The sequence below is a fragment of the Lithobates pipiens genome, unplaced genomic scaffold (genome assembly GCF_037356315.1).
Source record: "Lithobates pipiens isolate NorthernLeopardFrog02 unplaced genomic scaffold, aLitPip1_a1.2 Scaffold_27, whole genome shotgun sequence".
Taxonomy (NCBI): domain Eukaryota; kingdom Metazoa; phylum Chordata; class Amphibia; order Anura; family Ranidae; genus Lithobates; species Lithobates pipiens.
The window spans coordinates 23,768,778-23,791,308 of NW_027507788.1; the positions used below are offsets into that span (position 1 = coordinate 23,768,778).

Sequence of the window (22,531 nt, forward strand, 5' to 3'; positions counted from 1 at the left end):
GCCCTTGTTCTCCAGAAAAGCACCAGGTTGGCACCGAATGCCCTCTGTAAGGTTTACAGGGGTGCGCTCCAGTTATAATCACGCCGCGTGTGACCAGACGCAGCGTCCGCTCGCCATTTGTCTATATTGTCATCAGCCTGGAAAATGTCCTAAAAAACTATTTATTTCTCCCTTTAGTTCCTCTCTGCACATGCTCCTGGTTATTTTTTCCTTCTTTATCTGTTTTCTATAATAACCCAAATGAAAAATCGCATTCCCAAAATAAAGGCACTGGAAACATTTTTTTTTTTTTTCTTTAATTCATCTGTTCCTGGCTTATTGGGAGCTGCCACTCATCCATATTAAAGGATGTATGGCTGTCCCCACCTGGAGAAGTGGGCATCCCTAGGAAGGCTACATTTGCATGCAGACCACCCTTGATAACATCCATATATGATGCTGAGCGGGGTGCATTTAATTTAAATCAGGGGTCTCAAACTGGCGGACCTCCAACTGTTGTGAAACTACAAGTCCCACGAGGCATTGCAAGACTGACAGTTACAAGCATGACTCCCACAGGCAGAGGCATGATGGGACTTGTAGTTTTGTAACAGCTGAAGGGCCAGTTTGAGACCCCTGATTTAAATCATGATTTAAATTACTAGCTTGATTTAAAGCGGGGTTCCTTTCAGGGGGGAGGGGGGTGGAGATACCTGTCAAAGACAGGTATTTACACCCACTTCCGGGCATAGACTCCCGTGGGAGTCTATGCCTCTTCCTGTGCCTGCGCGCTGTCTGCTGGGACACACACGGGTCCCAGAGACAGCGCGGACAATTCCTATTGCGCTGCGCGACTTGCGCATGCGCAGTAGGGAACCGGGAAGTGAAGCCGCAGCGCTTCACTTCCTGATTCCCTCACCTAGAATGGTGATGGCAGCAGCCGAGAGCCGAGCGATCGATCGGCCTCGGCTTCCGGCATCGCTGGACCCCGGGACAGGTGAGTGTCCATTTATTAAAAGTCAGCAGCTGCAGTATTTTTAGCTGCTGGCTTTTAATATTTGTTTCCACAGTGCAATCCCGCTTTAAATCATAAATTTTAACTAGTTGAGGTCCGGGCCATAGCCGAATGACAGCCAGAGCGCGGACCTCAATTTCCGGGAGGCCATCATAGGACGTCCTCCCCTGTGCACGCCAGGAGAGACTCGGCTGAACAACGATCCTAGTAAGGGGCCGGTCCCGGCCCCTTACCATGTGATCAGCTGTCAGCCAATGACAGCTGATCACATGATGTAAACAAAAGCTTGGTGATCGTTCTTTTCTTCTCCTCATGCTGACCGTTAAGAAATGCGTTTTTTTTTTCAAAATTGACGCTTTTTTTTGTTTATAGTGCAAAAAATAAAAGCTGCAGGGGTGATCAAATACCACCAAAAGAAAGCTCTATTTGTGGGGAAAAAAGGACATAAAATTTTGTTTGGGAGCCACGTCGCACAACCGCGCAATTGTCAGTTAAAGCGACGCAGTGCTGAATCGCAAAAAGTGCTCTGGTCTTTGGCCTGCAAAATGGTCCGGGGCTTAAGTGGTTAAAATAAATGTGATAAAAAAAAAAAAATTTGATTTTTATCCACCTGATGCTGAGGCTTTATGACTGTCCAATAAATGAAAGGTGCAAACCAGGGACAGTCAGGCTGGGGCGGAAAGGGCTAAATGATGGTGGACGTCCCTCAGCCAGGAAACAAGGTATGCTCTAACTTGCTGCAGCTTCTAATGCACACAGCGAGAGGCTCACAGTGTGCAGTGAAATTAAAGTAAGCATTTTCAGTAGAGAAGAGCAGCCGGTACAACCGTGCGACACTGAAGGTAGGACTGATCACTTGCTGCCCTTAGTCTCCATCTCCAGGATAAATACATAAGATAAAAAGGAAGTCTAATCTAATAAAAGGAGTAATAGAAGCAGAACAAGGGGCGGAGGGGGCTCCGCTCTTCCGTGCTTTTTTTAGGAAACGGTCGCCCCGGTTACCTGTTGCCGAGAGACGGCTTTGTCACCGATGACGAGGACGAGGCTTCCTTAACCCCTTCTCTGCCAAGCAGACGCCCACAGGGAATGCTGAGCACCAGATGGTTATTATAAGGTAAAGCACTTCCTCTTGCTCTCTCTAGGACTCTGGGGAGGGGATGAGGAACCATGAGGAGCACAGAGAGCCGGGCAAGAACTGGAGCAGAAAAAAACTCCCTCCTGGTACGGGCTCGTGCCACGATGCACTCAGAGAATGGGGGGCACTGAAATTAGGAAAGTATCCAAAACTTTGATCCACGTCATACTCAGAGCTCCAATCAGAAGGAGGTTACGGCACCCGAGGGTTCATTTCCACCAGGCGCATTGACCAGCACTGATCAACAGGTCCAATGCCAGGCCACATATGTGCCCTGTTAATGCCACACATGTGCAGTGGTGTGAAAAATGCAACGTCTGCCCAGTGCAGTGGTGTGCGTTGCATAAAAAAATGCAACATGTCTGCCTTTTTACACAGTACAACCCACGTCACTTCAAACCGTTGCAACCTGCTGGGGTGCATAGAGCTGAATCAACAAAATGGTGACACGTCTGCACACAGACATCGACTCCCTGTTGCGTAAATGTGAGCGAGATGGGTAAAAGCTGGCTTTGGTTCTAGTTCTTCCCCCGTAGAGAATGCCTCGGACACGTTTCGTCCTTTTCAGGGCTTACTCGTGACCTCTACGATTAAGCCTTGAAAAGGGCGAAACTCTACAGGTGAAGAACAGGAGCTGAAGCCATCTTTTATCCGTCACATTCACATTTACACAACAGGAAGTCACTGTCTGTGTGCAGACAGTCACCATTTTGTTGAAGTCTACTAGAGCCTGACGAGCTGATCCTGTCTGTCTTGGATCATTATGTGAATTGCCTGGTGCCAGACAGACGGGATCAGCTTGTTGGGCTCTAGTTGACTTCCAACAAAATGATGAACCGTCTGCACACAGACACCGACTCCCTGTTGCGTAAATGTGAGCGCGATGGGTAAAAGTTGGCTTTGGTTCGGTTCCCCCCCCATAGAGAATGCCTCGGACACGTTTCGCCCTTTTCAGGGCTTACCCGCGACCTCTACGATTAAGCCTTGAAAAAGGTGAAACTCTACAGGTGGAGATCAGGAGCTGAAGTCATCTTTTATCCATCACATTTACACAACAGGAAGTCACTGTCTGTGTGCAGACAGTCACCATTTTGTTGAAGTCTACTAGAGCCTGACGAGCTGATCCTGTTTGTCTTGCACCAAGTGATTCACATGATGATCCGACTGACACAGGTTGGGGGGCATTTGAGCAGTACTATTTTCATTGTTTTGGATTTCAATAAGGTTTAAGTAAACAGTGCAATGCATACTAAACAACGCATTGCCTCTACCAATAAAAAACAGTAGGCAGGTGTTGTACCAGAGCATAACGCATGCCTGCTGCTGTGAACAAGCCCCGAGCTGGGCCATGAAATACATTCCGTACAGGTGAAGGGGTTATCTGCCAGATTTGCAACTCAGTTACTTTAAAGAGGAACTGCAGTCTGCTCACCTAATTTGTAAGAAAAACATGTTTGCCATTCTGGAGCTTCCCTCTAACCACTTTGCATATTATTTCATATATACTGTGATTCTGTACTTGCCAAATATGCTGCAAAAATCTCCCTCCACTGAGTCTGGCTGCATCCATTTCAACTGTGGGCAGCTGAAGCTGCTGCCTGTTCACTTCCTGGATTTACACAGAGGCACACCTCCAGCTCTGCAGCTCTCATTGGCCCTCTTATGATTCATGCCCCCCTCTCTTCCTGGCAAACTCTCACTAGAGTTAGAGAGAGCTGTGCATGATGTCATAAGCCTAGGCTTTTTACCACACAAGTAGCAGGAAGTGGGCTGTATAAGGTATTTACTGGCAGAAAAAAAAAAAGGACAGGAGGATTTAAAGGTCTGCCCACCGCTGCAAAAATGAAAAAACAGCAGCTACAGATACTGCAGCTGCTGGCTTTTAATAATCGGACACTCACCTGTGTTGGAATCCAGCGATGTCGGCCCCGCAGCTGATGTTTCCATCAGCTGTCGGGTGCTACCGCCTCCATTACGGGTAGGGGAACCTGGCAGTGTAGCCTTACGGCTTCACACCGCATCACCCTACTGCGCATGTGTGAAGCTCCGCTCCTCCCTTTCTACTGGCCCAGCAACAGGGGGGGGAAGAGCCGTGACTGTGGGTCGTGGAAGCTGTGGGTCGTGGAAGTGGGAACAGGGTTAGGTATCCTGTCCCCCCTCTCCCCCCCCCCCCCCGAAAGGTGCCAATTGTGGCACCGGAGGGCAGGTGGGGGGGGGGGGGGGGAGAGGAAACAAATGAGCGGAATTTAAACTTTTGGGTGGAACTCCGCTTTAATAGATGGAAAGTTGAACAAAAATGACTGAAGGTTCGCTTTAATGATTCACATAGCCTCGCCACACTGCCTGCTGGGTGACCCCATGTTCTGTCTATTACAGATAAGCAAAAGAACTCGGTCACCTTTCCGGCCTGCAGACCAGACAATGAGGGAGCAACAGTACACTGATGAGGGACGGCTCTGTTCTGTCCTTTCCTGTAAGGCCAAAGTGTTGCAACAGGATCGGTAAATCGGTCGAATGATCGGACAGGAAGTAACTGTAACTTGCAGTTTTATAAACAGGTGCAAAGTTAGAATCAATGCAAAATCAGGTATAGAATGGCAAAAAGCATGTATACACAGCAAAATAATGCAAAACAGATTATGAAATCATGGGCCCATGGATTCAGCACACGTCTCTGTGGCTCAATCAGACGAATGTGCCTGCATTGTACAGTCTCTACAAGACTCTACAGCTGAGGGTCCAACTAGTCCAACAAGTAGCGATTCCCAAATAAACAGTTCAGACCACAAACCGCTACTTCAGCTTATCCTCATACACCACATCCCCATCAGTGAAGTCCAGAGTAGCTCTGGTAACACAGGTGAACAGCTAGCAGGATGCCAGACCTGACGGCACGAGGGGCACTAGAACTGCAGTACTCTGGTAGCAATTGGTGAGATCTCCCCTGACAGAAGCTGGGTCTTCCAGAGAAGATGCGTGCTATCCGGTGGCTGCATGGCTGCTCGCACGCCCATTTTGACAGTGGAGGGCCTCTCACCAGGCTGCAGATTACTAGCCCGGCTACCTTTGCCTCATCGAGTTTGGCCTCTTTTAGCTGACGAGGGAAGCAGAGAAACTTGTCTTCCCTCGGTGTGTCCAGAAACCCAAGGAGTTACAGGAAAAGGAGTTAAAGTAGCCAGCATCTGAGCATGGGACACAAATGGGCACAGACTCCGTTGTGTAAATGTGAGTGAGATGGGTAAAAGTTGGCTTTGGTTCCAGTTCTCCCCCCGTAGAGAATGCCTCGGACAGGTTTCGCCCCTTTTCAGGACTTAGTCGTGACCTCTACGATTAAAAGGGCTAAACTCCAAAAGGTGAAGAACAGGAGCTGAAGCCATCTTTTATCCGTCACATTCACATTTACATAACAGGAAGTCACTGTCCGTGTGCAGACGGTCACCATATTGTTGAAGTCTACTAGAGCCTGACAAGCTGATTATTTAGCGATTCCCAAATAAATAGCTCAGACCACAAACCGCTACTTCAGCTTACACTCAAACACCACATTCCCATCAGTGAAGCCCAGAGTAGCTCTGGTAACACAGGCGAACAGCTAGCGGGATGCCAGACCTGACGGCACGAGGGGCACTAGAACCGCAGTACTCTGGTAGCAATTGGTGGTCTTCCAGAGAAGCTGCGTGCTATCCGGTGGCTGCATGGCTGCTCGCACGCCCGTTTTGACAGTGGAGGGCCTCTCACCAGGCTGCAGATTACTAGCCCAGCTAGCTTTGCCTCATCGAGTTTGGCCTCTTTTAGCCGACGAGGGAAGCAGAGAAACTTGTCTTCCCTCGGTGTGTCCAGAAACCCAAGGAGTTACAGGAAAAGGAGTTAAAAGTAGCCTGTATCTGAGCATGGGAGAAATATGGGCACAATTGGACCTGGACGCAATTACCGCGTTCACTCTGATAAACCCGATCGAACCCAGATGTACACAAATGCATAAGTGTTTACATCATCCAATCGCCCACCGGGCCCATACTGCCCCCAGTTTGTGATCCATCTAATCACGATTCAACAACCGACATGTGACAAGGGCCTCAAGCCTTACTTGGAGATGCTGGGGAGGGAGGTTTATTTTAATCAGGATAAGGTCATCTATTTTGTTGTAATAATGCGATCCTATAACGCGCTGCTTTTCAAACTCACCATCAGGTCACAAGGCCTACAGCAGCTTTGCATGGCGGGAGCCAAGGTCAGCGACGTCTTTATTCATTTTGACTGGCAACTCTGCTGATGTAAGCACCCCCATGGCTTGACTGCTGCAGCGCTAGATCACGTGACCCGGGAACCGGGCACCCAGCGATCTCCTTGTTGTAGTTGGCAGCCGTTTCTTCTTCTACTATCCACCTTCCTTAACCGTGCAGCTCTAAGCGCAAATCCGCAATAAACTGTATAATCTAAAAATGAATATGAATACACCAGGAGCAGCTATGATTGCCATTTCTTTTTACTTTTCAGGTTGAAATGATGGAATTTCACTTTAACGACACGGATTGATATCTCTGCTCTGTGCCATGATTGTGGAATGTGTAGTAGATGGCGGCTCAGTTACAGTCAGGCCAGTTTGATTCTTCTCTCTCCATTAACAGATAGAATGCCCGCTGGGACTTGTGTGGGACTTTGCTTTTTGCTGTTGGCAGAGAGTCAGATGCTCTGTGAGCAGGCCTCTGCGTGAGAACTGGATCTCACTGTTCACCAACCCCCCCTCCCCCCCACTCCTTCCCTCGTGTCCAGACTAGCTTCTAACTCACAACCTGCTTTTCCCAGGCTGCACAGCATGCAGGACCCCGCTTTTCACAAACGGATACTCAACGGCCCACGAGAACACACCCAATTTAAAGGGGCACACCAGTCAAACTTCAGAAGAATACATTTAAGCACACCTATTGTTCAACCACCCCAACGCCCTTTTTTGGCATTGCACCAGACACCCCCCACCTTCAGCAATCCTCCAGTCCCCATTCAGTGTTCACATGGTGCCTTCTCCAACTTTCATTTGGTCCCCATCCCCTCTTCAGCGTTCCTCCAATCTATTCTCGTTCAACATTTCTCAGGTTTCTCCTTGTTTTCAGCATTCCTCCTCACCCATCCCCTTTTAAGCACTGCACCAGTCCAGTCCCCCCCCCCCCAGCAATCCTCCAGTGTTCCCATGGTCCCCCTTCCTTTAGTGCTCCTCCAGTACCCCCCATCCTTCAGTGTTCCTCTGTCCCCCCCACCCCCCTTCTTCAATGTTCCTCCAACAGTGTTCCTCCGTCCACCCCCCCATCCTTCAGTGTTCCTCCATTCCCCCCCCATCCTTCAGTGTTCCTCCGTCCACCCCCCCATCCTTCAGTGTTCCTCCGTCCACCCCCCCATCCTTCAGTGTTCCTCCATTCCCCCCCCATCCTTCAGTGTTCCTCCGTCCACCCCCCCATCCTTCAGTGTTCCTCCGTCCACCCCCCCATCCTTCAGTGTTCCTCCGTCCACCTTCCCATCCTTCAGTGTTCCTCCGTCCAACCCCCCATCCGTCAGTGTTCCTCCGTCCACCCCCCCCATCCTTCAGTGTTCCTCCATCCACCCCCCCATCCTTCAGTGTTCCTCCATCCACCCCCCCATCCTTCAGTGTTCCTCCATCCACCCCCCCATCCTTCAGTGTTCCTCCGTCCACCCCCCCCCCATCCTTCAGTGTTCCTCCATCCACCCCCCCCCATCCTTCAGTGTTCCTCCATCCACCCCCCCCCCCCCCATCCTTCAGTGTTCCTCCGTCCAACCCCCCATCCGTCAGTGTTCCTCCGTCCACCCCCCCCATCCTTCAGTGTTCCTCCATCCACCCCCCCCATCCTTCAGTGTTCCTCCATCCACCCCCCCATCCTTCAGTGTTCCTCCATCCACCCCCCCATCCGTCAGTGTTCCTCCGTCCAGCCCCCCCCATCCTTCAGTGTTCCTCTGTCCACCCCCCCATCCTTCAGTGTTCCTCCGTCCACCCCCCCATCCTTCAGTGTTCCTCCATTCCCCCCCCCATCCTTCAGAGTTCCTCCGTCCACCCCCCCCATCCTTCAGTGTTCCTCTGTCCCCCCCACCCCCCTTCTTCAATGTTCCTCCAACAGTGTTCCTCCGTCCACCCCCCCATCCTTCAGTGTTCCTCCATTCCCCCCCATCCTTCAGTGTTCCTCTGTCCACCCCCCCATCCTTCAGTGTTCCTCCGTCCACCCCCCCATCCTTCAGTGTTCCTCCATTCCCCCCCCCATCCTTCAGTGTTCCTCTGTCCACCCCCCCATCCTTCAGTGTTCCTCCATTCCCCCCCCATCCTTCAGTGTTCCTCTGTCCACCCCCCCATCCTTCAGTGTTCCTCCGTCCACCCCCCCATCCTTCAGTGTTCCTCCATTCCCCCCCCCATCCTTCAGTGTTCCTCCGTCCACCCCCCCCATCCTTCAGTGTTCCTCCGTCCACCCCCCCCATCCTTCAGTGTTCCTCCGTCCACCCCCCCCCCATCCTTCAGTGTTCCTCCGTCCACCCCCCCCATCCTTCAGTGTTCCTCCGTCCACCCCCCCCATCCTTCAGTGTTCCTCCGGGCCACCCCCCCCATCCTTCAGTGTTCCTCCATCCACCCCCCCCATCCTTCTGTGTTCCTCCGTCCACCCCCCCCCATCCTTCAGTGTTCCTCCGTCCACCCCCCCCCATCCTTCAGTGTTCCTCTGGTCCCCCCCTCCATCCTTCAGTGTTCCTCCGGGCCACCCCTCCTTTAGAGTTTCTCTGGTACCCCATCTTTCAGTGTTCCTCCGGTCCCCTCCCCCAACAGTGTTCCTCTAGCCCCCCCCCACCCCCTATCCTTCAGTGTTCCTCCAACAGTGTTCCTCCGGTCTCTTCCTCCTTTAGTGTTCCTCCGTCCACCCCCCATCCACCCCATCCTTCAGTGTTCCTCCGTCCACCCCCCCATCCTTCAGTGTTCCTCCGTCCACCTTCCCATCCTTCAGTGTTCCTCGGTCCAACCCCCCATCCGTCAGTGTTCCTCCGTCCACCCCCCCCATCCTTCAGTGTTCCTCCATCCACCCCCCCATCCTTCAGTGTTCCTCCATCCACCCCCCCATCCTTCAGTGTTCCTCCATCCACCCCCCCATCCTTCAGTGTTCCTCCATCCACCCCCCCATCCTTCAGTGTTCCTCCGTCCACCCCCCCCCCCCATCCTTTAGTGTTCCTCCATCCACCCCCCCCCCATCCTTCAGTGTTCCTCCATCCACCCCCCCCCCATCCTTCAGTGTTCCTCCGTCCAACCCCCCATCCGTCAGTGTTCCTCCGTCCACCCCCCCCATCCTTCAGTGTTCCTCCATCCACCCCCCCCATCCTTCAGTGTTCCTCCATCCACCCCCCCATCCGTCAGTGTTCCTCCATCCACCCCCCCATCCGTCAGTGTTCCTCCGTCCACCCCCCCCCATCCTTCAGTGTTCCTCCATCCACCCCCCCCCCATCCTTCAGTGTTCCTCCATCCACCCCCCCATCCGTCAGTGTTCCTCCATCCACCCCCCCATCCGTCAGTGTTCCTCCGTCCACCCCCCCCATCCTTCAGTGTTCCTCCATCCACCCCCCCCCCATCCTTCAGTGTTCCTCCATCCACCCCCCCATCCTTCAGTGTTCCTCCGTCCACCCCCCCCCCCATCCTTCAGTGTTCCTCCATTCCCCCCCCCATCCTTCAGTGTTCCTCCGTCCACCCCCCCCATCTTTCAGTGTTCCTCCCCCCCCCCCATCCTTCAGTGTTCCTCTGGTCCCCCCCTCCATCCTTCAGTGTTCCTCCGGGCCACCCCTCCTTTAGAGTTCCTCTGGTACCCCATCTTTCAGTGTTCCTCCGGTCCCCTCCCCCAACAGTGTTCCTCTGCCCCCCCACCCCCTATCCTTCAGTGTTCCTCCAACAGTGTTCCTCCGGTCTCTTCCTCCTTTAGTGTTCCTCCGTCCACCCCCCATCCACCCCATCCTTAAGTGTTCCTCCGTCCACCCCCCCATCCTTCAGTGTTCCTCCGTTCCCCCCCCCCCATCCTTCAGTGTTCCTCTGGTCCCCCCTCCCATCCTTCAGTGTTCCTGCAGCCCCCCCCCCCCCATCCTTCAGTGTTCCTCTGTCCCACCCCATCCTTCAGTGTTCCTCCAGTCCATTCCTCCTTCAGTGTTCCTGCAGTCCCCCCCCCCCCATCCTTCAGTGTTCCTCTGTCCCACCCCATCCTTCAGTGTTCCTCCAGTCCATTCCTCCTTCCCACCTCCATCTTTCAGTTTTCCTGCCCCCCCCCCCTCCTTCAATGTTCCTCCGGTCCCCCCCTCCTTCAGCGTTCCTCTGATTTCAAACCCTTCTTTGGCATTCCGTCACTCCTCTCGCCTTCAAAATTTCAACATTTTTATTCTGACAGTAGTGCCGGTGTTCTATCAAAAACTGTCCATCCATCAGGTAGTGTCCGCCCTGTAATGCGCAGGTGCAGCGCTTGCGCAGTACGGCGGAGAAGGAGTCTCCGTACGACTCTGAAGAAGAACGGCGCCTGTGCACTGAGAGGAGGTGCAAGCCCCACCATCCAAGTGGACATACGGTAGCACATAGTAACAGGCCCCACGCAGGCTCGCTTCGCTCGCCACTCTTCGTTTGCCTATTTTTTATTCTTACTCTAACTCTATGTCCACTTGGATGGTGGGGCTTGAACCTGGACTCAATGCACAGACGCCGCTCATATTCGGAGACCTTCGGCGTCTCCTTGTCCTCCATACTACGCAAGCGTAGTAGAGGGAGGACAATATCCGATGGGGGACAGTATTTGACACATCATCGGCTGTCAGAATACAAGCACTGGAGATTCATCCTTACACACTGTTTAATATTAAAGGGGGAAACAAGGGATTTTTTGCTTGGGTATGTCTAAAGCCCCATACACACTATCAGATTATCTGCTGAGTTTTTCCTTCAGATTTACCAAAACCATATAATATGAGGACAAACCTTAGGAGTTTCAATGTGTATGCAATCAGGCAGGCCCTTCTACTACATGGTTTTGGTAAATCTGAAGGAATTAGTGTATATGGCCACCCTTCCCATCCCATCCTCCACTCCCTCTGTTCCATCTAGAGAGAGATAGTCTGAAAGGAACCAGCTCCTGCCATGCTCTCTCTTTAGAATACCTATATATCTTTGGTAGATGATTGTCATAGGAGTCTGATTGGGTTAGAGTATTCTGACAGCCACAGGTGTCGGCTGTCAAAATACAATACTGTAGATCCATCTTTCCACGCCGTTTAATATTATGGATGGAGGGGGAATCAAGGGACTTAAGAAACCTTAACATATTTGACCACCTTAAGTTCTAAGTCAGCAATGACCATCGCTGTATTTCCGTCCTCATACAATGCTATAGATGGTACAGCATGGGGGAGGCATTTTGCGAGACACAGATGAGATTTCCTGACACGTAAACCCATTTAGGACTAGTCATCATAGGCAGGATCTATAGACACTCTGCGTTTTGGTGGCTTTTCTGTGCGTCACGTCTCTTGTGCAGTCGTAGAGTTATAGCTACACCTTCACATACATGATGTCTCAGCTCTGATGCCCAAAAATAGGTCTGGAGTTTTTTTAAAGGTCGCATCCTGGAAGAACAGACAGAGGAAATCTATTTTTTTTTTAACTGTAGATTCCATTGCTGAGTAATCGGTGGTTTGGCACCTTTTGGTTACATCTCAGACACCTTTACAGAAAGCTACGAAAAGGCTGCATAGAGCTGGAACTGAACAGATCAGTATTCAGCAAGGCTGTGCCCAAAGCGAGTTTTTTCATTCTAATTTGAACAGGTTTGGCGTAACGTAACCTTACCTACATGAGTTATCTTTTGTTACAGGTTCTCTTTATTCTTCTATTTCAGGGCCACTGAATTCAATTTCACAGAGGTCCGGTCGGTAACATTTTCTTTCTGCAAAGGTCCGAATCTCATTTTTGTTCTAGGACTCAGGTCCTTTACATCACAGTCCCCTTTACATCAGTGTCCTCTGTCCCCTCTTTTACATCACAGACCCCCCTTCCTCACATAACAGCCCCCCTCCTTACATCAAAACCCCCCTTTCCCCCCAGAGCCCCCTCCCCAACATAACAGCCCCACATACATCATAGCCCCCCCTTCCTCACATAACAGCCCCCTCCTTACATCAAAACCCCCCTTTCCCCCCCAGAGCCCCCTCCCCAACATAACAGCCCCACATACATCATAGCCCCCCCCCCCCTTACTCACATAACAGCCCACTCCTTAGATTAAAACAGCCCTTTCCCCTCAGAGCCCCACCCCCCTCACATCACAGCCCCCTTTACATCAGTGTCCGCCATCCCCTTTTACATCACAGACCCCCACCCCCCCTCTGATAGCCCCCTCCTTACACCAAAATCCCCCTTTCCCCCCAGAGCCCCCCCCCAACATAACAGCCCCACATACATCACAGCCCACCCCCTACATCAAAATGGCCCTTTCACCTCAGAGCCCCACCCCCCTTACATCACAGCCCCCTTTACATCTGTGTCCTTCATCCCCTCTTTTACATCACAGACCCCCCCCCACATCACAGCCCCCTTTTGCAATCTCAGACCCCCCTTACAACACAATCCCAACCTCCCACCCCACCTTCCCCCCCCCCCCCACCCCCAAACATCACAGCCTTCCCCCTCACATCAGACCCTTCATATCACAATACCCTTCTTTCAGACCACAGCCCCCCTCACATCAAACCCCCCCATATTACAGCTTCCCCTCTCAAATCTCAGCCCCCACCCCATATCACAGCTCCCCCCTATCATAGCTTCCCCCTCTCACAACTTCCCCCTTTTATCACATCACAACCGCCTCCTCTCCCATCACATCCCCCCCATATAAAATTAACCACTTGACCTTTGGAAGGGTTTACCCCCGTCATGACTAGAGCATTTTTTGCTATTCGGCACTGCGTTACTTTAACTGACAATTGCATGGTCATGCAACACTGTACTCAAATGAACCCTTTTGGTGGTATTTTGTTTTTTTATTTTATATTATATAAAATAAATTTCTTCATAAATCTAGGCCAAAATGTATTCTGCTACATGTCTTTAGTAAAAACCAAACTAGGTTTTTGGGGACACTAATATAATTCTGATCGCGATTAAGATACCGATTCATACAGACACCATACTAGTAAGGCCCCTTTCACACGGGCTTAGCCATGAACGGACTCCGCTTTGCTCAGTGGGGATCGATCCACTGATCCCTGATGAGAAGGCGGATGACAGGTCCGTCTCCGCTCACTGTGCGGACCTGGTGGTGTGATTGGCCACAGCGATCAGCAGGTTTCAGGCAAAATCATTGGCTGAAATCTGCTGACAAACTCGTGCTGTGTCAAATCACGTCACGTGCCAGCAAGGAGAGCATGCATGTGCGCCTCCAAACCAGGAAGTATACTGCAAAGTACGGGTAGGTCGCCGTGCCTGGCTGTGCCGCCCCTTGCAGTACATTTACTGTAATGCCGCGTACACAGGACCGCATTACGACGGACAATTCGATCGTGTGTGGGCTCCAGCCGACTTTTTCATCGCAAAGTCTGGCGGACTTAGAAAGTAGTTTTGACTCAAAATTTGTCCGCCAGACTTGGCTTTCAGCGGACAATCCATTTGTCAGTGTGCTAGTCCGGCGGACTAAGAATGACGCATGCTCAGAAGCAAGTACGAAAAGGAAGCTATTGGCTACTGGCTATTGAAGTTCCTTTTTCTAGTCCCGTCGTAAGTGCTGTACGTCATCGCGTTAGAAATTGCCGGACTTTCGGAGTGTCCGTGTGTGGCCAAGTCCGTTCGTTATACCGCGTACACACGGGCAGATTGTATGGCCTACTTAGTCCGCCGAAACACATTTCAGCGGACAGTCCGCTCGTGTGTGGGCTTCAGCGGACTTTTTCAGCGTGCAGTCTGGCGTACTAAGTATTTCGGAATTTCCGTAATTCTGTCCGTCATACTTTGGTTTCAGCGGACAATCCGCTCGTGAGTAGGCTAGTTCGACGGACTAAGAATGGCGCATGCTCAGAAAGGATTTACACGGCGGAAGGTTGCATTGCTGTGTATTGGACGTCCTATTTCTAGTCCCGTCGTACGTGCTGTACACGTCATCGCGCAAGCTTTCGACGGACTGTTTGTGCATCCGTGTGTGGTCAAGTCCGTTCATTCGAAAGTATGACGGACTGTCTGTCGGATTGTATGACGGACTAAGTAGGCCATACAATCCGCCCGTGTGTACGCGGCTTTAGAAAGTCCGGCGGATTGTTTACCGGACTAAGTCTGCCGGACAATTCGATCGTGTGTGTACGTGGCATAAGCCCTTTGGCAAGAGGTTAAACTTCAGCTTAATAGCAAAACCCCAAAAAAATATACTTTTTTTTTTTTAGTTTTTAACTGGGGAAAAGTTAAAATTTGTCCCAATAGGGAGATTCGTCGTCACTTGCCGTTTCTGTGACTCCTGTACAAGAAGCGCCGGAAGCAGTTGTCACCAAGACTTCATAATACGTTTGGGTGAAGTTCCCGTTTAATTTCTCTTCCGCTACTATGGATGCGCAAACACCGTCCGCAACTCTTAGCGGTGTGAAGACAGGAATAAATCTAATGAGCACAATCTCCTTGGCATGTCACCTGTACAGACACCCAGAAGAACCGATAGATTTGTCTTCGCACTTTCAGTCAGTCATTTTCACAGCTCGGGGTCGGGAGCGGAAGACTGAAAAAGAAAATCTCACAGGAGGCAGCCAGGAAACCCGGGAGCCTGTGTGGCGCAGATGGCACAGGAGGAAAAAAAATTAAAAATCCAAAAAATGGATAATCGGGTAGGGAGGGTTAAAGGAGTTAAAGGAGGATTCCGCTGTGTCTTAAAAGGTTGTACAGGGTGGAGTACCTGTACAGGGTTGTCAACCTATGAAAATCAAGTACAAAATCATCTTTTGTAAAAAATTTCTGGAAAAGAAGAGGCAAAATAAGATAATAATGCTAACTTTAGAGTCACATCAAAGCTGTCAGCAGATCGGCCTCTACAAATTCAGCAGTGCCTAAAAATGGAGAGCAACTGAGCATGTGCAGAGCAGGGTGAGACAGTGTATTACTGGGATTCTAAACAGTATAGGCCAGTGATGGCGAACCTTGGCACCCCAGATGTTTTGGAACTACATATCCCATGATGCTCAACTGCAATGAAGAGTGCATGAGCATCATGGGAAATGTAGTTCCAAAACATCTGGAGTGCCAAGGTTTGCCATCACTGGTATAGGCACTTATTTTTAAAGCGGTTGTAAACCGCGACTGGTAAGAAAAAACAAAACAAAAACAAAAAAAACACCTGTAAGCCCTTATACACACGGTCGGAAATTCCGACAACAAAATCTGTCTCATTTTTTCCGACGGATTTTGTCCGAAACTGGTGTTGCATACACACGGTCGGACAAAGTTGTCGTTCAGAACGTGATGACGTTCGTTCTTTACGACGGCACTACGTTCAGGCTAGTAGCCAATAGCTTTGGTCTCGTAATTTGATCTGAGCATGCGTGGCACTTTGTCCGATCTGAATTCTCTACAAACGATCGGATCATGTTGTTGGAAAATTTTATATCCAGCTCTCAAACTATGTTGGTCGGACATTCCGACGGAAAAAGTCAGAAGGAGCCCCCACACACGGTCGGATTATCCGACAACGCGGTCCGATCGGCCATTTTCCATCGAAATGTCCGACCGTGTGTACAAGGGCCAAGACAGTTGTATAATGTGCTAGTATGCGTCACATACTAGCACATTATGGAATACTTACCTTAGAACAAAGCCCTCCCACGGTGCGCAGTCACCAGCGAGAGGGCTGACATCCAGGTTCGCACACTCCGGCTGTGTGATTGGTCAGAGCCACAATGACATCACTCCTGCGCATGCACGCGGGAGCCCTCGGTTCCAGCACAAAGTTCTGAAGTTCTGGCAAAGTACATTGCTGGCTACACGCAGGATGGATATCTCCTAAACTGTGCACATTTAGGAGATATTCCTTTTACCTACAGGTAAGCCTTATTATAGGGTCCTCCTCTCCCTTTTCCTCCTTTACATTTTTTTTTTGGGGGGATGGGGGGGGGGGGGGTAGGGCATAGAGTGCCAGTAAAGCTGGAAGGCTTTACAGCTGGTTTTCCTACCTGCACCCGAAGCCAACTGAAGAATCTGCTTGGTTGAGGACAGCACTCTGGATCCATGGACAGGTAAGTGTCCTTATATTAAAAGTCAGCAGCTAAAGTATTTGTAACTGCTGACTTCATTTTTTTTTTTTTGGTGCTTCTTTTTAATGGCCCTGGAATCTTTTTGTTAATGAAATAGTTTCCTAGGGTTTATTCACACGTGTATCAATTCAATGGGGTTGATTTACTAAAACTGGAGAGTGCAAAATCTGGTGCAGCTGTGCATGGTAGCCAATCAGCTTCTAACTTCAGCTTGTTCAATTAAAGCGGGAGTCCGCCGGGACTCCGCGTTTTTTTTTTTTTTTTTTAAAGCCAGCAGCTACAAATACTGCAGCTGCTGACTTTTAAAATAGTGACACTTACCTGTCCAGCGCGCCCGCGATGTCGGCACCCGAAGCCGATCTCTAGATCGTCTGTCGGGTGCTGCCGCCGCCATCTTGGGTATGGGAATCAGGAAATGGAGCCTTTCGGCTTCATTTCCCAGTTCCCTACTGCGCATGCGCGAATCGCGCTGCGCAATAAGGACGGTCCCCGCTGCCTCTGGGATCTGTGTGTTTCCCAGCAGGCAGCGGGGCACTTGCAGAAAGGGGCGGGCACTTGCGGAAAGGGGCGTAATCTACGCCCCTTTCCGCAGAGAGCTATCCCGGAAGTGGGTGCAGAATACCTGTACTGTACAGGTATCTGCACCCCCCTCCCCCCTGAAAGGTGCCAATTGTGGCGCCGGAGGGGGGGGGAGGGTTCCGATGAGCGGAGGTCCACTTTAGGGTGGACCTCCGCTTTAAGCTTTGACAGAAAAAAAACTGGAAGCCGATTGGTTTCTAGGGATGCACCGATACCATTTTTTTTACAATGAGTATGAGTACCGATACTTTTTTTTAGTACTCGCTGATACCAATTACAGATAGCTATCGCAACTGTTTTGTTTTCACTTCATCGGTCAGCAATGGTACAACACATTGAAAAGTTATTTACAATTGACATAAATAGGTTTTATTTTTTAATTTTGGCCTTTTTTAATGCGAAATGTATGAATATATGTTAATTATATATATATATATATATATATATATATATATATATATATATATATATATATATATATATATATATATATATATATATATATATATATATATATATATATACACATACACACATACATACATACACACTGTATATATGTGTGTGTGTGTGTGTGTGTAAAAATTTTCAGTAACAAAGCAAACAAGAAAAAGTTTTAATGGCTTCTCATTAATAAAATAGATGTGACCAAAAAAAAAAAAAAAGCAGCAAAATAATTAAATGGAGGAGAATAGGGAGTTTATTAAGGCTGATTAGAGTACATTGAGGGTTTATAAGGGGTTAAACAGAGGAACATTTGTTCATCCCTTTGAGCTGCAGATGAAGAAACAGAAAGACTTAAAAAGAAACAATGTTTCTTTTTATTTTAGTGTTTCAGTGGCTGAGCAATGTTGTTAATAAACATTTCCGGCTGCTTTTTTTTTGAAAGTTCCAATTACCGGACTTCTTTAATAGGGGATACCCACTGACAGCTTAAAGAACCGAGCTTGAAAGTATCGATTTCAGTTATCGGTGAATTTGCACCGATACTTGTGCAAATACTCGGTATCTGCACCGATACCAGTATCGGTGCAACCCTATTGGTTTCTATGCTGAGTTGCACCATATTTTACACTCTCCAGTTTCAGTAAATCAACCTTCATGTGTTTATGCTGCATTTATTTAGCATTGCTGAAGCCTCAAAACTACCGTCAACGCCTGCCATGAATATTACAATCTTTGTGATGTAGAAGCGCAAAACGTTATGTGGATGAGTTTTAGCACAATGGGTGGGTGATTTGTGGCCCTTGAGGGTGCTCCCCGGCAACTGTGGGGTCTTGATGGACCCCCAAAGAAGTTTGTTGACGTTCTGAAAGGATGGGAGCACCACATCAGCTTGTATAGACTTTTTAAAAGATTTCTTTTTGTAAGAGCCAACGAGTTTTGAGGGGTCAGCACTCCCCCTTCATTAGGGCTAAAACCAGGAGGATGCAGGCACTTAAATTAAATTAAATTATTTTTTTAATTTAGCTAAAGCTGGGTTGGCTAATCTTCTCCTGTGACTTCGTTCTGCACTCCTGTGACTCATTATCAGGGAAGTAATTTGGATCAAGCTCACCATCTCCCTGCGCACAAATTCGCAATGGATTGGTGCTTTGGTGCACGCACATTTGCGGCCCCACTGAGCGGCGCGAGTGCGCACAAGCATGCGCATAACGTGAATTCCCTGACCAGCCTATAAAAGGAGCCTTAGCAGACAGACAAGTTGCTGGTTTGTCTCAGGTCACCTGTCTTCCTCTGCTTCCTGTTCCTGTTTACCACTTCCTGTTGTGACCCGGATTGCCTGAAGACTACACTGATTCTCTCCTGACCTGACCCCTGGCTTGTTTAACGGACTTCCTGCTCTTAGCCTTGCTGGCTCCCGGACTGATACCTGTGTTTGACCCTCGGCCTTCCTCTGGATTAACCTCTGTCTGCTGCACTTAGCCTTGCTGGCTCCCGGACTAATACCCGTGTTTGACCCTCGGCCTTCCTCTGGATTAACCTCTGTCTGCTGGACTTAGCCTTGTTGGCTCCCAGACTGATACCTGTGTTCCACCCACGGCCTACCTCTGGATTATCCTCTCCACTCAGCCTTGCTGGCTCCTGGACTGATTACTTGTGTTTGAGCCTCGGCCTGTTTCTGCACTTTTATAGACTTGCTTACTACTTACCTTCTGGTCCGGTCCATCCTGCACGAGCCCTCTTCCAGACAGTCACACAAGTCAGGTATCCCGCTGGAGGCTTGTGCCTCTTGGTGCAACCCACTCCCTGTATCACCTCCAGGGGTGGTGTGCGCTGAGTCGCAACAGCCACCACTCTCTGCATCTTGGCCTCGGTGAGTACCTCTTTGCTGATACTCATTTTCAGCAGACAGCGGGCTGAAACACGCTGTTGGCTGATGTCTCAGAGCCAGTACAGGTTTGGGGCGAGATCGTGACCATATGCTCGGGATCTGCCCACATGCCTGGACCAGCACCCAGCTCAGCCTCTCAGCGAGCCGCTGAAAGGCTGAGCCGACTGTCCCTGCCCCTCCACAGCCCAGCACTCCATTGAGGAGAGGAGACTGAGAGCAATAGAAGAGACTTTTTTTTTTTAACCAGAGTCACTTTAAAGCCGTGTTACAATTTTTCATTTATTCCAACCACAGTTCTTTAAAATGACAAGAGCTTGGAGATTGGCTAGTATTGGCGGAGTATTTTTCATCCAAAATTACCCTCTAAACACTTTATAACTGGAAAAAGAACACGGCCAGTGACTATTTCTCCTTCCTTTTCCTCCTTTACAGCAAATCACTTTTTGTTGGAGAGTCAAGTCTATTGGAGAAAATATCAAGCGGCTATGAAACTCTTCAGTTCTTCTCCAAGAACCAATCTCTCAGAATTGTAAAACTAGAAGAACACTGCAAACACGTAAATCGTGAAAGAGATAATACAGCGAAAATCTCCAAGGAAGCCACTGTGTCAAAGTGTACTTTTCGGTGAAGATTGAAATTTTTTTTGCAGCTTGAAAGGATGAAAACCAGTTCACATCCACTAGACACCACTAAAATCATGACGCACTTTCCTTAACAGTCATTCCAACACAAACAGAGTCATAACAAAGGTGTGGTACAGGTCAAAAAGCTAAGCCTTCAGTAAGTTTTGCTACCGATTCATGGTTACGGAACACACAAACCTTCTACTTGGAGGAAGATCGGCTGAGCAAATTTAATCTCATAACAAAACAGCGAGTGCCACATATGACCAAATGTTTGAGGACATCCCCGACCATCACATCTTCATGAGCTTGTTGGATATCCCATTCTAAAACTTCTTTACCCGAGAGTAACCCTTGAAATAGTTTCCTGGTCTAAATGAACCATTCTTAAAAAGTATTTATTGGGAGTCAGTGGGAAAAACGTAACTTGCATTGCTGGTCTATGGGAAGAATGCCCTTCTTACAATGGCGGTCAGAATGCCAGCTAAAAGATCTTTGATGTCATGCTGTTGCTTCTTTCAAGTGGTGTCGGCTCCAGAAAAATGCAGGCACCATCAAATGGGAGATTAAAATAAGCCAAATCTCATGGAACTCTTATGCCGCGTACACACGAGCGGATGGTATGGCGTACTTAGTCCGTCATACAATCCGACGGACAGTCCGTCGTACTTTCCACTGAACGGACTTGACCACACACGGATACACAAACAGTCCGACGAAAGCTTGCACGATGACGTGTACAGCACGTACGACGGGACTAGAAATAGGAAGTCCAAGACACAGCAAAGCCCTGTAAATCCTTTCTGGGCATGCGCCATTCTTAGTCCGTCCGACTAGCATACTGACGACCGTATTGTCCGCTGAAACCAAAGTACGACGGACAGAATTTCGAAAAAAACTAAATTCTTAGTACTCCGGACTGCACGCTGAAAAAGTCCGCTGAAGCCCACACACGAGCGGATTGTCCGCTGAAATGTGTTTCGACTGACTAAGTACGCCATACAATCCGCTCGTGTGTACGCGGCATTAGCAAACTCTAAAGGAACCCTAGGGTTCCACAGAACACTGGTTGAGATTGGCCGTTCCGTACCAAAACCACAGGCATTAATGCGGAGTTGTCCAACCCTATACCAACCTCCACTCTTCTGGGAAGGCTTTCCACAAAGTTTTAAAGTGTGTCTGTGGAAATTTGTACCCAATTAGCCAAAAAGAACATTTGTGAGTTCAGGTACTAATGCATGAGAAGAACTTTCAGCAGGCGTTCCAATTTATCCCAAAGGTGTCCAGTAGGGCTGAGGCCCCAATGTTGAATGCATCCCAATTGTCTAAAACAGTGATTCTCAACCAGGGTTCCTCCAGAGGTTGCTAGGGGTTCCTTCAGCATTGGGCCATTTCTGCCTCTCGGATAAAGTTCCCAATGACACCATTAATCTTTTTAGCTATCTGTAAGGAGGTAATTCTTCCCAATGACCACAAGTGTAAGGACCATTCTTCCCACTGACCATCACACTAATATATCATGAGTTGTAGATTTCAAATTTTTAGAAGGGGTTCCCCAAGACTGGAGAACTATTTCAAGGGTTCCTCTGTGTTGAAAAGATTGAGAAAGGCTGGTCTAAAATGTTTTTCTAATGCCGCGTACACACGTCCGGACTTAGGTCCGACGGTCTTTCCGACGGACTTTCGGTGGAGTTCAGACGGACTTTCCGAATGAACGGACTTGGCCACACACAATCACACCAAAGTCTGACGGATTCGACCGTGATGACGTACGACCGGACTAGAATAAGGAAGTTCATAGCCAGTAGCCAATAGCTACCCTAGCGTCGTTTTTTGTCCGTTGGACTAGCATACACACAAACGGATTTCTTGGTCCGGCGGAGTTCCGGTGGAAAAATGTAAAACATGTTCTATTTTTAAAGTTCGCCGGATTTTTGGCAAGCAAAAGTCCGATGGAGCCCACACACGATCGAATTGTCTGGCGGACTCGTTCCGTCAGACCTTTGCTGTCAAAAAGTCCGGTCGTGTGCACGCGGCATAAGCTATACCGGTTCCTTAGTGACCACTGGTGTATGTCACCAATGTCATTATGTATTGGTACTTTTCTATACTGTGTTGTATGGTTTTATACATACTTTATATATATATATATATATATATATATATATATATATATATATATATAAATAATGTTCATAAATATTTATATGTATGATACAGTTTATAACTGAAATGATTGGAAAAGAAAAATGATTTTCTAAGCTGTAGCATAACAGTACTCGTCATTGGAAACATCTGAGCTCAATAATTGGAGGGTTGTCCATTTATTATTAGACATAAAAGGATGGATTTACTATAGGATTTACTAATAGACTGTATACTCTACAAGTGCAGTTGCACAAATTTTCCCAAAGCGTTAGAGAATATGTTGATTTCCATCATCCAAATTGTATGCAAGCGAAAATTGTGTTTTTTTTGTTTGTTTTTTCCTTGCACCCGATTGGATCTCCTTTACAAAGTAAAACTTCACAAGAAAAGCGGCTACAGGTGAGCAATCAGCAATCCATCCACTGCATAAAAGG

General features: G+C 48.8%; 1 protein-coding gene across 9 annotated transcripts in view; it reads right to left on the reverse strand.

Moving 5' to 3' along the window:
* Positions 1-22,531, reverse strand: part of CIC (capicua transcriptional repressor) — a 240,222-nt gene that overhangs the window by 147,407 nt on the left and 70,284 nt on the right. The gene's annotated exons all lie outside the window — the stretch shown is intronic.